Below are 13,227 nucleotides of genomic sequence, written 5' to 3'. Positions count from 1 at the left end.
CTTTGTTTAAGTGGCTGTTCTTCATCTATCAGTTTAGCCATTGAGTCCCACCCTACACCCTCTTTAAACTTCAGCTCATCCAAAACTCTGCTGTCCATATCCTATCCCACACCTAAGTGCACCATCCATCATCCCCCTCCTCACAGACTTACCTGTCATCTCAGTCGCCCAATGTCTCAAATCTAAAATTCTCATTCTCGTGTTTAAATTGCCTCTCCCCTCCTTATCTCTGTAACTTCCTCCAATACTATAGTCCCACCAAATTTTCCATTGCTCTGATCTGGTCTCTTGTGCATCTCACCTCCACTCTATCACTGTTGGCTGCCTAGACCCCGTGCCCTGGAATTCCCTCTCTCTCCTCCTTTGAGAACCCCTCTTAAAACCCATCTCTTTGGAATAGCTTTGGTCACCCCTCCTCATATTTCCTTCTTTGGCTCAACGCCTTTTCTTCCTTGCACCTTTTGTGAAGTGCTTTGGGATGTTAAAAGTGCAATATAAATACAAGTTATTGTTGTGTTGGAGGGTCTTTTACCTTGGTGGGGGGACAGGGTTGAGAGCTTGTGGTGAATGGCCATTGTAGCCAAGCCCAATCCTGTCGTCACCCAATGATCATGCACATGTACTTCCAGCATGATGGTGATCAGGAGTGCGCAACTGTAGCCAATTATAGTGCTTTTATCACTGCCTCAAATGAGATGCTAACTCAGCATAAGCTAGGGAAACAACCGAGGACATTTGTAGTCTGATGGTTCGCCAGTGCACCAAGCAGTGCATTTACTCACTGAACTATCTGCCTTCCCTTGTGAGTTCTTCTCATCTAAATTTAATGGAGGTGCCATATACTTCTATTTGGCTTCTCTGCTCTTGATTGTGTGCCATGATATATGATTTTGAGCTCCAGGTTCCAAACGTTTGTTTCATAATTCAGTTTAATTTATCTGATTCCATGACCTCTGAACTGTAGAGGAAAAATAAACCCTTAAAATTAATATTATAATTTTGTAGCTAGGTTGTTTTTAGTCTTCACTAAATCATTTAAGATTTTTAAAAATATGCATCCATATCATCTTTGTGCTATTGTTGGTCCTGTTATGGTGTAAAATGCCACAGAGTAATTAATTGACGAGGGATATGATAGCCTTCCTTATCTTATGCCCTGTTCATACTGCTGCAGCATTAATAACAATGTATTTACTACTGAACAGAAACACTGGGTTGTTTCAAATGTTTACTGATCAAATGAAAATAGTGACAAAACAATAAGTAAATCTGTTTCCAAAAACCCTTATGGTTTTCTGAACAGAAAATTAACTGCTGATGTCTCTCTCATGGCTTGTAGCATGTATTGTGGACAGATGCATATCCTGGAAGTTCCTGTTCGAGTGTGTTTTTTTGTGTATATATTTTAAACAGATGGACTTGAGATTGAGCATTCCAAAAATCACACTTAAATACAAAAAAGTTTGAAAGATGTATTATGTTAAATCAAAACTTTCTGTTTCAACATTAGAGTTTTTCCAATTAAATTTCATTCACTGCATTTTGTGGGTGGAGGGAATGAAATTGTACCTACTCAAATGTGGGAAAATCGGTCAAATTCTATATCTTCAAAACAAAGTGATGTAGCCACAGTGAATAACTGTTCCACGTTCTCCAGGGATGAGTGCCACTGTCTTGTTACATAAAAATCAAAACCATATTTGCTTCTTAAATGCATTTAAACATGTTCTATAATCGTAAAAATGAAATTGTGTAATTATACTTGAGACACACTCAGAAGTAATTATTACTTTAAAATGCAATAAGTGAACATGTCCTGCACTGATAATTGGCAGATTTGACAGGGGGTTTCAAACAACAATTCATTTAAAAGAGCTATTATGCATAATCATAGTATAAATAGGTGCCTTTTGACTGAAATAGGTGCTCCTTTATTTAAAGGCCTCATTACGACGGGGATACGCACTTTCAATTTGAAGTATAATTTAAATATAATTTGTGGGAAAATTGTTAAAACAGTTTGAGAAATCTCTATTTGTTCCACTGCTGACAGTCTACTGGAAATCCATTGTGTGCGGTCAGTAAATTGGAAGACGGCTGCTAAACTGACGCAAGTGACAAATGCAAAACAGGGTTGACTTCATTGCAGTAGAATAGATTAACATCTTTATGATCTTTGATTAAATCCTACAGCCAAAAACGTAGTCTGGCTCATACATGAATAAAGGCAGTTTGGGCAGCACCAGGGAAACCATACTCCACTCTCACTGAGGCAACGTAAGATGCTTTAATCAGCATAATACAGCTGTGATAAACAGCAGTGCTTGTAAAATCATCAACTACAATTAAAGGTAGAAAATGTGGGCATTATAATTTTTTCTTGGAATTAATATTAAAATATTTCTTGATATTAAGTCCTTTTTTAGTTTTCACTACTTTATTTAATTTAATGCACATTTCTTGGATACTGACTTTACTTATTGCTGTTTCAACGTAACTTCAAAGATTAATTTGGGTATTTGTTGGCCATAAATAGTTTCCTTAGACTGTCAGACATCCATTTTTCTCCCCAGCTCTTGGTTAGTCACTGGTCAGAAATTGCTTAACAGGCACATAAAATATAATGACATATCCTCTCTGACATTTAACAAATATTGATATTGACATTTATAGAAAATGAATCACTTATCATTTTTTGAATGTGCCTCTATGTACAGTACGTCCAATGTCTAACACTGACCTTTTAAATCAACACCATACCGTCAGACATTTAATTGTGTTGTTAGTTTGAATTAAATTGTGAGACATGTAAGGAACTAAAAGCAGATTGAGTATTGGAACAGATATTGGGCATGTGTTTAGCTACAATAATATAGAAAAATATCTGTGTGGCAACTTGGGTTCTGTCTCTGCAATAGAAAATAGCATTTCTGTCTGTGTCCCATATATCAATCCTGTTAAGAACTGATAAACCTGATTCAGCTGTGGAAAGCAACAGACCAGCGAGGAGAAAGTTGGGTACTTATATCCCTGCTTTTGACGATCCAACTCTAAAGGTTTTCAGAAAAAAAGTACTTTTTTTCTCTTTAGTTGCATTCTGTTAAAAGGACATAAAAAGTAGTTGCATTTTATAAATGTTTTATATTCTAGTCAAAGAAATCCTTTTTCAGTAGGAGGACCATGTGGTGTGATGGGCTAGCCCATTCTTCCTTCCTCCTCCTCAGTATCTGATTGTTTTAATCGAGCTTAGACTTAGTCTTCACTCTGTAAAGGCCCCATGGGAAATGAATTTTAAGCAATCTTGAACCAGTTTCAAGTGAGCATAGCCCATAATTCGGCACAAGTGGGCACATAATTGTTCGTTTCGCTGAGAGACACCATGGGAATAGCTGGGAAGATAGGAACAGGAGTAGGCCATTTAGCCCCTCGAGCCTGTTCTGCCATTCAATGAGATCATGGCTGATCTGTGACCTAACTCCATATACCCGCCTTAGCCCCATATCCCTTAATACCTTTGGTTAACAAAAATCTATCAATCTCAGATTTAAAATTAACAATTGAGCTAGCATCAACTGCCATTTGTGGAAGAGAGTTCCAAACTTCTACCACCCTTTGCATGTAGAAGTGTTTCCTAACTTCACTCCTGAAAGTCCTGGCTTTAATTTTTAGGCTATGTCCCCCAGTCCTAGACTCCCCAACCAGCGGAAATAGTTTCTCTCTATCTACCCTATCAGTTCCCCTTAATATCTTGAAAACTTCGATCAAATCACCCCTGAATCTTCTAAATTCCAGGAATACATCCCTAGTTTGTATAATCTCGCCACGTAATTTAACCCTTGGAGTCCAGGTATCATTCTAGTAAATCTACGCTGCACTCCCAAGGCCAATATATCCTTCCTAAGGTGCAGTGCCCAGAACTGAACACGGTACTCCAGGTGTGGTCTAACCAGGGCTTTGTATAGCTGAAGCATAACTTTTATCCCCTTGTATTCCAGTCCTCTAGATATAAGGGCCAGCATTCCATTAGCCTTTTTGATTATTTTCTGTACCTGTCCATGATATTTTTATGATCTTTGTACATGAACCCCTAAGCTTCTTTGGACCTCCACTGTTTTGAGCTTTTCACCATTTAGAAAGTACTCTGATCTATCCTTTTTAGGCCCAAAGTGGATGACCTCAGACTTGCCGACATTGAAATCCATTTGCCACAGTTTTGCCCATTCACTTAATCTATTAATATCGCTCTGTAATGTTATGCTTCCATCTACACTGTTTACAATGCTGCCTATCTTTGGCTATCTGTCATTGGCAAACTTGGCTATGTGACTCTCTGGTCATCTAAGTCGTTAATGAATACAGTGAATAATTGAAGCCCCAACACAGATCCTTGCGGGACACCACTAGTCACATCCTGCCAATTTGAGTACTTGCCCATTATCCCTACTCTCTGTCTCCTGCCACTCAGCCAATTTCCTAACCAGGTCAATAATTTGCACTCAATTCCATGAGCTTCAACTTTAGCTAACAGTTTCTTATGAGGGACTTTATCGAATGTCTTCTGGAAGTCCATATAAACAACATCCATAGACATTCCCCTGTCCACTTCTTTAGTCACATGTTCAAAAAATGTAGTCAGGTTCATCAGGCATGACCTACCCTTAACATATCCATGCTGGCTCTCTCTAATCAGCTGAAAATTTTCAAGGTGTTCATTCACTCTCTCCTTAATTATTAGACTCTAGTAATTTCCTGACAACAGATGTTAGGCTAACTGGTCTATAATTCCCTGATTTCCCTCTCTCAATTTTCTTAAATAGTGGAGTGACGTGCAATTTTCCAATCTAAAGGAGCGGTTCCTGAATTGAAAGAACTTTGGAAGATTGTAGTTAGGGCATCTATAATGTTTTCACCTATTTCCTTTAAAACGCTAGGATGGAAACATCTCGTCCTAGGGATTTGTCACTCTTCAGTGCCATTATTTTCTTTATTACTGTTAATTTGCTTATGTTAATTATGGTGAGTCTCTGTCCATGATTCAAAATTAGTTTCCTTGGGGTGTCCAGCATGCTATGTTCTTCCTCTATTGTAAATACTGAAGCAAAGTAATTGTTTAACATGTCCGCCATTTCCTTATTTTCATGTACAGTATCACCATTATCAATTTTTAAGAGGCCCACATTGCTCTTAACCACCCTCTTTTTCCTAATATAATTGTAAAAAAATTTTGTGTTGATTTTGATATTCCTTGCAAGTTTCTTTTTATACTCCCTTTTTGTAGCTTTTACTATTTGTTTCGTCTTCTTTTGCTGTTCTTTGTATCTCTCCCTGTCGCCAGGATCTGTGCTGTTTGCATTTTTGTATGCTTTTTGTTTTAGTTTTATGTTGTCCCTTACCCCTTTTGTTGTCCATGGCTGTTTTTTTTGGCAAGTAGAGCTCTTGCCCCTTTGGGGTATAAACTGATTCTGCATCACGTTAAGTTCTTTTTTGAACCTCTCCCACTGATCTGTGTTGTTTTACCCATTAATAGATTTGTCCAGTTTACTGCGGAAAGTCTCAGTCTCATTCCGTTGAAGTCGGCCTTACCTAAATTTAGAATCTTCGTAGCTGATAAGGGTTTCTCCCTTTCAAACACAACGTTGCACTCGATCATATTATGATCGCTATTGGATAAATGTTCACACACTGTTAGGCTGTTAACAAAATCTGGCTCATTACTCATTATTAAATCTAATATGGCCTGCCCCCTTGTTGGTTCGAGGACATATTCTTGCAGAAAGCTGTCCTGAACACACTCAAGAAATTCACTATCTGCTGTGTGAAATGGAAGGAAATTACTCGTCTGGAGTTCGAGTTAAGGCCTTAATAGAATAGAGTGAATTTTATCTGCCCTGTGAACGCTTAAAACTGATACTGGAGCTGAAAAGTGAAAATCTATTATATACCCTAACACTTGCACCACTCATATTTTTGAGTCTAAAATTATCAAAATGAAAATCCAGCCTCTTCAACATACTTCCAATACAGGTTAAAAAAATGATTTTGACATGAATTACAGTATATGTTTTCAGGGATTAGGTTATGTCAGAATTTCTCATTATCATCTGTTATACTTAGCGACCTTTAAATTTACTTGTAACTAAAGATCCTGAGTTCGCAATTTCTCCACTTGTTTCACCACTCTTGCAGATGATAGTTATGTTTTATACCATGTCTTTGGAAGAGAATAACATGGTACCTGTCTCACATAATTTGTCCCACTTGTGTAAGGCAGCAACACAAGCAGAAATACTTTACATCTGTTTGCTTGCTCTTATCAGATGTCTTGAAAGAAGATAAAGAAACTTCGAACACGAAAAGGCAATTAGGCACATTAAACCTATTCCTTCCAGCGACAATGCTCAGTTTCAAACTCTAGACAAACCATTAAACATCATCAGGAAATATTCTTTGAGTTTCCTGCAGCCCTCTCCCAGCCCCTCCATAAATTGGTAGATCAAATAAAAGTTCACAATCTGTATCTAACTTCTTCCTATGAGATATTATCCACTTTATTATTTAATTTAAAAGATAATGTTCCAATCAAGGTAAGGGATGATTGTGCTGCAATGGAACTCTTCCCATTTCAGGCACTGAGTGTCAGCATCAAGCACTTCCTGATGTATATCAGAGCCAGAAGCAGAGTGAAGCACCCTTTACTTTGCCCCAACTTCAATAGAGCATCTGGATTTCTTTCCATACTGTCCCCTGTGGCCTTTCGAGCTGAGATTACCAATTAATGTCTACTACGAATTGGATTGAGATTGCCTAAACTCATTTCATATAGGACCGTTGGTAGCCAGCAGACAGTGGAGACTTTCATCTCCTCAATCTAGGCTAGGTTGGAACTCGGGTTACGAGGTGAAAGGCCAGTGCCTAATCCGCTGTACCACCCATTTAGTTGCCCATGATTATCCTTCCTTACACAATGTTGTAGGAGTTCGGGAACCATCATGTTCTTATGCAGCATTTGATCACCGCTAGTTGCCCTTGTCTTGAAAACCCTCAGTCTTGTAGTTCTGGTAACACCCGTGCCCTCTCAACCCCTTAGTATTGTGAAGTTTCAACAGTATAGAAGTTAGACAGTGATCCACAAAAACACTAAGGAAATGGAGATTATACATCATTGCATCTTCTTTGCCCAAACAGCAATTAATGGCACAAACATTAGAATGTTCACTTACCCTGAAGCTGTTTGAGTTGGTACTACATACTCAATGTTGTGCCAAAAAAAATTGACAATGTGCTGGAACAAAAATAGCATGTAAATTTATTTTTTTCAATTTTGGCTGTAGCCACACAGTAGTTGTACAGACAGGTTCTATAAATCAAGGACACTGCAGATGACATTGAATGCCATTTTCATTCCACTCACAAATGACACTTCCTTTAAATCAAGAGTGAAAAGGTCATTTCTGACTTATGCATTCAACCCTCGTTTAGTGGAATAAACATGCTCTTTAACAATATCACATCCTTTGTGTCCATGGTCGCTTGGCTGAGAGGCCGACTCATGGTCTGAGCCTGCAGTTACTGTTGAATCATAGAAATTTACGGCACAGAAGGAAGCCATTCAGCCCATCGTGTCCGTGCCGGCCAAAAAAGAGCTATCCAGCCTAACTCAACTTTCCAGCTCTTGGTCCGTAGCCTTGTAGGTTACGGCACTGCAAGTGCATTTCCAAGTACTTCTTAAATGCAATGAGGGTTTCTGCTTCTACCGCCCTTTCAGACAGTGAGTTCCAGATCCCAACACCCTCTGGGTGATAAAAAATTCCCCTCAGCTCCCCTCTAATCCTTCTACCAATTACTTTAAATCTATGTCCCCTGGTTATTGACCTCTCTGCTAAGGGAAATAGGTTCTTTCGATCCACTCGATCTAAGCCCCTCATAATTTTATTCACCTCAATTAATCTCCCCTCAGCCTCCTCTGTTTCAAAGAAAACAACCCTAGCCTATCCAATCTTTCCTCATTGCTATAATTCTCCAGTCCTGGCAACATCCTCGTAAATCTTCTCTGTATCCTCTCTGGTGCAATCGCATCTTTCCTGTAATGTGGTGACCAGAACTGTACGCAGTACTCTAGCTGTGGCCTAACTAATGTTTTATACAGTTCGAGCATAACCTCCCTGCTTTTATAGTCTATACCTTGGCTAATAAAGGAAAGTATCCAGTATGCCGCCTTAACCACCTTATCTACCTGTCCTGTTACCTTCAGGGATCTGTGGACATGCACGCCAACGTCCATTTGTTCCTCTACACCTCTCAGTATCCTCCCATTTATTGTGTATTCACTTGCCTTGTTTGCCCTCTCCAAATGCATTACCTCACACTTCTCTGGATTGAATTCCATTTGCCACTTTTCTGCCCACCTGACCAGTGCATTGACATCTTCCTGCAGTCTACAGCTTTGCTCCTCACTATCAACCACACGGCCAATTTTTATATCGTCTGCAAACTTCTTAATCGTGCCCCCTACATTTAAATCTAAATCATTGATGTATACCACAAAATGAACTGCTTCTGCTATGAACCAAGCTCACAATACATCTCAGATTGTAACCTTAAGCTACGTAAATGGTGTACAACATTTATTTTTGGAGGAAAGCTTGGGCGGGGGGGGTGGGGGGGTGCGAATCATATACTATATTAGTCATGTTTACTTTATCATCTGCTTCCTATTTTAACTAATCATCATAGCTTTTAAGTCTTTTACATTGAATAGATCCCTTTATATATTTAGGTTTATTATGATGCTCAGAATGTTTAACTTTTTAACACAGTTTCGGGATGTAAAAATAGCACATGAAGAAACGTAATTCGAAAATTATGGATTTAGTACCACACATCAAATCTTTATCATTTTTCTTTTTAAAGGGTGTGTTTAATTAACTCCAGATTGCCCTTCTCGAGCTCTCCCCGTGGCACACACTGCTCTGAGAAGTTGGGAAAGCATGCTTTTCACAGGCCCATACTACTCTGCAAATTGGTTGCTTGGAGGCACCACACCATTGCCCTGGGAAATTGGCTGTCCATTGTACATTGGAGCTCCACCATGGCATTCTAAAGCACCATCCCATTAATGGCTTCATTTTCTTTTGATTTAATAGGCTCTGAGGCCAGTTCTATGCGATACAACAAGGGAAACTAGAATGAGTGTGGTCAAGACAATTTTAACCCAGGTTCCAGGTGGAAAAAGCATGCCTCCATTTGCTTGATGCCATATTGTTTATAATAATTTTTTAAAACACAAACTAAGAAAATGAATAGATGTATCTTTTTTCTAATATGTGGTATAATAGGATACAGCTTGGATTTATCAAGGTTAAATTTAGATTGAGAAAAATTAATTTCGTAATATGAATTCACATCTAATAAGCCATCAGGAAGGGTCAATGTTTTGTTTCCCCACTTTTAGTTGGAATTTGTATTTCTTAAAACTTTTAGCACTCGAAGTATGTTGATGTATACTTCTTAGGGTAGAAGAATTACTATAAACAGGTAGGTACGTTTTTTTTTCAAGTAAACACCTCACCTAACCTCGGTATTGACAGATAATTGGTCCCTTATTAAAACTCAATGCTTAAAGTTGTGCCCTTCGTTTACATCTTAAATTTTGTTGGTTAAATTGTTATTCTTTTTGAACTAGTCCATTAAATGATGTCATGAGTTGAACAGACATTGCAGGAAACTAAATGTTTAATGTCGAGCATTGTCAGTACAACCACCTTGAAGCAGTTCTCCAGTCTTGGCTCTCAGTCCCTGTGCTGTCGAACCCACCCTATTAAATTGGTGTGGCTTTCTTTACTAACAGCTGTGAAAAGTCTGTAAAGGCCAGTAAAACCACTTTCTTGGCCTCAAAGGGAATGAGTAGGAGCATTAAAGCTGCTCAGCTCATAGTGGCTGTTTTCTTTTTGCCAGCTCTGACTTCAGCAAGCCACTGGGCATTTACACCACTATCAGAGGCATGGGTCAGAACCTCATTTTGGTGGTTAATAGGATCACTGCTTTGTTTACCTTTGTAGTTTGTTACTGGCTTTAAAGATACCGATGGGTGGCAAATTGTGAATATAAATGGATTATTAAATTCATTTCTGTTTGTAGTTGGTTGATACCATTGATCGTAGCGTCGAGCAAAGTCCGAAGGCAGCATTAGAGAGCTTGTTAAGCAGCACTTGAAAACTGTATACCATGGAGTACGAGAAAAATGCTTTCCCTACACATTCCCATAATGGTGAGGTCTTCATCTCAGCCTAGCCACCTGGAAGGATGCTGAGCAGAGGTGGGATATTCTAAGGAAGGAAGGGAGATGGGTGGGCAACTGCTGTTCTCACAATTCCTAGCAGCTGATTCAAGAGCATGTTGGCAAAGATCTGGAAAATGGCGTTACCTCCTTGACCTATCGGTTATGAAATAGTATTTGCAAGTGAGGGGACCTAAAGATGTAATCAGGTAAAACAAAAAGTTACAAATGTGGAGGGAATTGAGATTGTTTGCTTAAATGTGTATGTCTTTTGAATCTGATTTTCAAAATCCTTTGTTGTTTATTTAACTTCAACCACCCAATATGGCTCTGGCAAACAATCAGCATACTTCTGGCTGACTGGCTTGTCTAAAGAGACTCCTGGCAGAGTAATAGGTCTGGGATTTGCACGCTTTTTCCATCTCTATTGAAATGCTTGAGATACTTAACCATACATAGAAAATTAAATGAGAATTATTCCTTAACCATTAAAGGATGAAGAGCACAACACTTATGATAGTAGCGATAAAACATTGACTTCTAAAATCTGGCTCTGTGCAAACGACCAGAAATCTATACAAAAATCTATCATGGAAAACAGTTCTTAATCTTGATAAGTTTTTCATTTAAAAATGTAAAAACCTGGTTTGCTAAAAATTCCTGTTGAAGTTTCCAGTGAAATGCAACAAGTGTAAAACATACCTCTGCATAACCTTTCAAAGCAATTCCAGTACCAAAACAAAACATAGCCTTATTGCAATTTGTCTCAGTTCATTATGAGAATAAATTTAGAAATGCCCATTTTTCAGTTTTACTATTCAATATAATTGGAAGCAAATTGTTTCATTTAGCAGGGATATAGATTTAAGTGCTGTGAATGGTGTTTTATGCTCATACATTCTCTTTCCACTCCTTCCTCTCACCACCACCTTCTGTGGTCTACGGTAGGCTTTCTCTAGCCCATTCTGTAAGGAAATAAGAAATGGGTGTAATAGCTTGCAAAGTACTGGCATCTTACTGGGACAAGGTAACCCCAATGCAGCAGTAAACAGGTTAAAAATTGCTATAGGAGAGTTTGGTCTCAATTGTATTCAGAAAATTGAAGCACTTCTCTGTATAACCAAATTAATTTAATAATTTGACTATGCATTCGACTGTTGAACTGTCGAATACTGTCGACTTCAGCACATAATCTAGTCTGACACCTCAGTGCAGTACTGAGGGAGCATTGCACTGGCAGAGATGCCATCTTTCGGATGAGATGTTAAACCAAGGTGGATGGAAAAGATCTGATGGCACTATCTCGAAGAAGAGCAGGGGAGTTATCCCTGGTGTCCTGGCCAATATTTATCCTTCAGCTAACACCACTAAAACAGATTTTCTGGCCATTATCACATTGCTGTTTGTGGGACTTTGTGAGCAGATTGGCTGCCACGTTTCCTAGATTGTAACAGTGAATACACTTCAAAAATTACTTAATTGGCTGTAAAACGATTTGGAATGACCTGAGGTCATGAAATGTGCGATATAAATGCAGGTCTTTCTTTCATTCTTTATTGAAAGAGGAAAAGCAGTAACCTATATTTTACCATACTGTATACCTTTATTAGCATGAAAATGTTAAATCATTTTGCCAGTGAAGATGATTTATTTCAGACTGGGGTATTTCCTTATTTTTCCATCTGGGAGTAATGCATTTTGTCAAGTCCAGGTTGGCTTGTTGTTTCTCTCACCGACGATCCCATCACTGATTACATCTGCTGTACATGAGAAAGTTTGCTTTGAATAAATTGAATATTTTCTTGAAGTCTAAAACATACAAAAGTTGATGAGCTATCTGAACTGGATAATCTGGGAAAGTGAAGGAAACTGCCATGGATCGCTGACTTGCAGCATTCTGGGTGGTCAACGATGGACAGCCACCGACAAAACCTGTGAAGATGTCCGTAGGTGGACTTTTTTTTTCTCCCTCTACCCCTCTCTAAAATCAGTGAATATAATATGGATGCTGGAGATAACTTGCAGAAAAAAAAGAAAAGATGGGAAACATAAAGCATGGATATTGGTCAAATAACAGATTTTCCACATCAGTATTCTACATGATAGTGCTGGGGACAGAGAAACTCCAGTACGTAGTGGAGAAAAATGCTGCATTTAATTTGATGTGCCAGCTGATATGGCAATGTGTGAGTTGGCCTTCCTTCACATAGGCTTTCATTTGCTCATAATTCTCTAAACATTTTTACTTTGCAGTAGATATCGGGTATTTTAGTAAGTACTTCACTAAGTAGAAAAAATAACTCAATCTTTTTGATGGTTTCAAAAGAGCAACATGAGCTAGAAATTTTCTGTTGCTGATCGCAGACGATTGTTGAATGTATTTGCTTGAATTTCCTCGATCTGTTGCTTTAATGGGAGGGTGTTAACCCTTTTATTATAACTTGACCTGTAAATTTCATTTGAAGTCCATACAACTACTTTTATTTTCATACTTATGTCTAACCTTTCCAGGAGAAACTAAGGGCTCGATTTTAGGATGGCCGAGCGGGTGCGTTCGTTGGGGGGGGGGGGGGGGGGGCTCCGAAAATTCGGGAGTCCCGGGGTGGGTCCAGAGCCCGGCTCCAACCCGCCCACTTTCCGGGTTCCCCAATGACGCGCTTAGATGCGCGCGCAGCCCCCGCATGCGGGACTGCCACCGGCAATTAAAGCCGGCGGGATCCCAATTAAACCAATTATTTTGATACTTCAGGTCATGAGCAGACCTGATTGGGAGGATATTTTAGGAGGGATGGGATTTTCATCCAAACTGAGCGCGTTTCCCGTACTGGGGGAAACACTCCCAGTTGAAATGGACGTGTTGCAGCCACCAGCCTGTGGCAGCTGCAAAGGTCCATTTGACAGGTTGGCAGGGGGGGGGGGCGGGGGAGAGACCCTCACTCATTGCAGGAGGC

This window comes from Heptranchias perlo, chromosome 12 (assembly GCF_035084215.1).
Source record: "Heptranchias perlo isolate sHepPer1 chromosome 12, sHepPer1.hap1, whole genome shotgun sequence".
Taxonomy (NCBI): domain Eukaryota; kingdom Metazoa; phylum Chordata; class Chondrichthyes; order Hexanchiformes; family Hexanchidae; genus Heptranchias; species Heptranchias perlo.
This window is presented reverse-complemented; position numbering follows the sequence as displayed.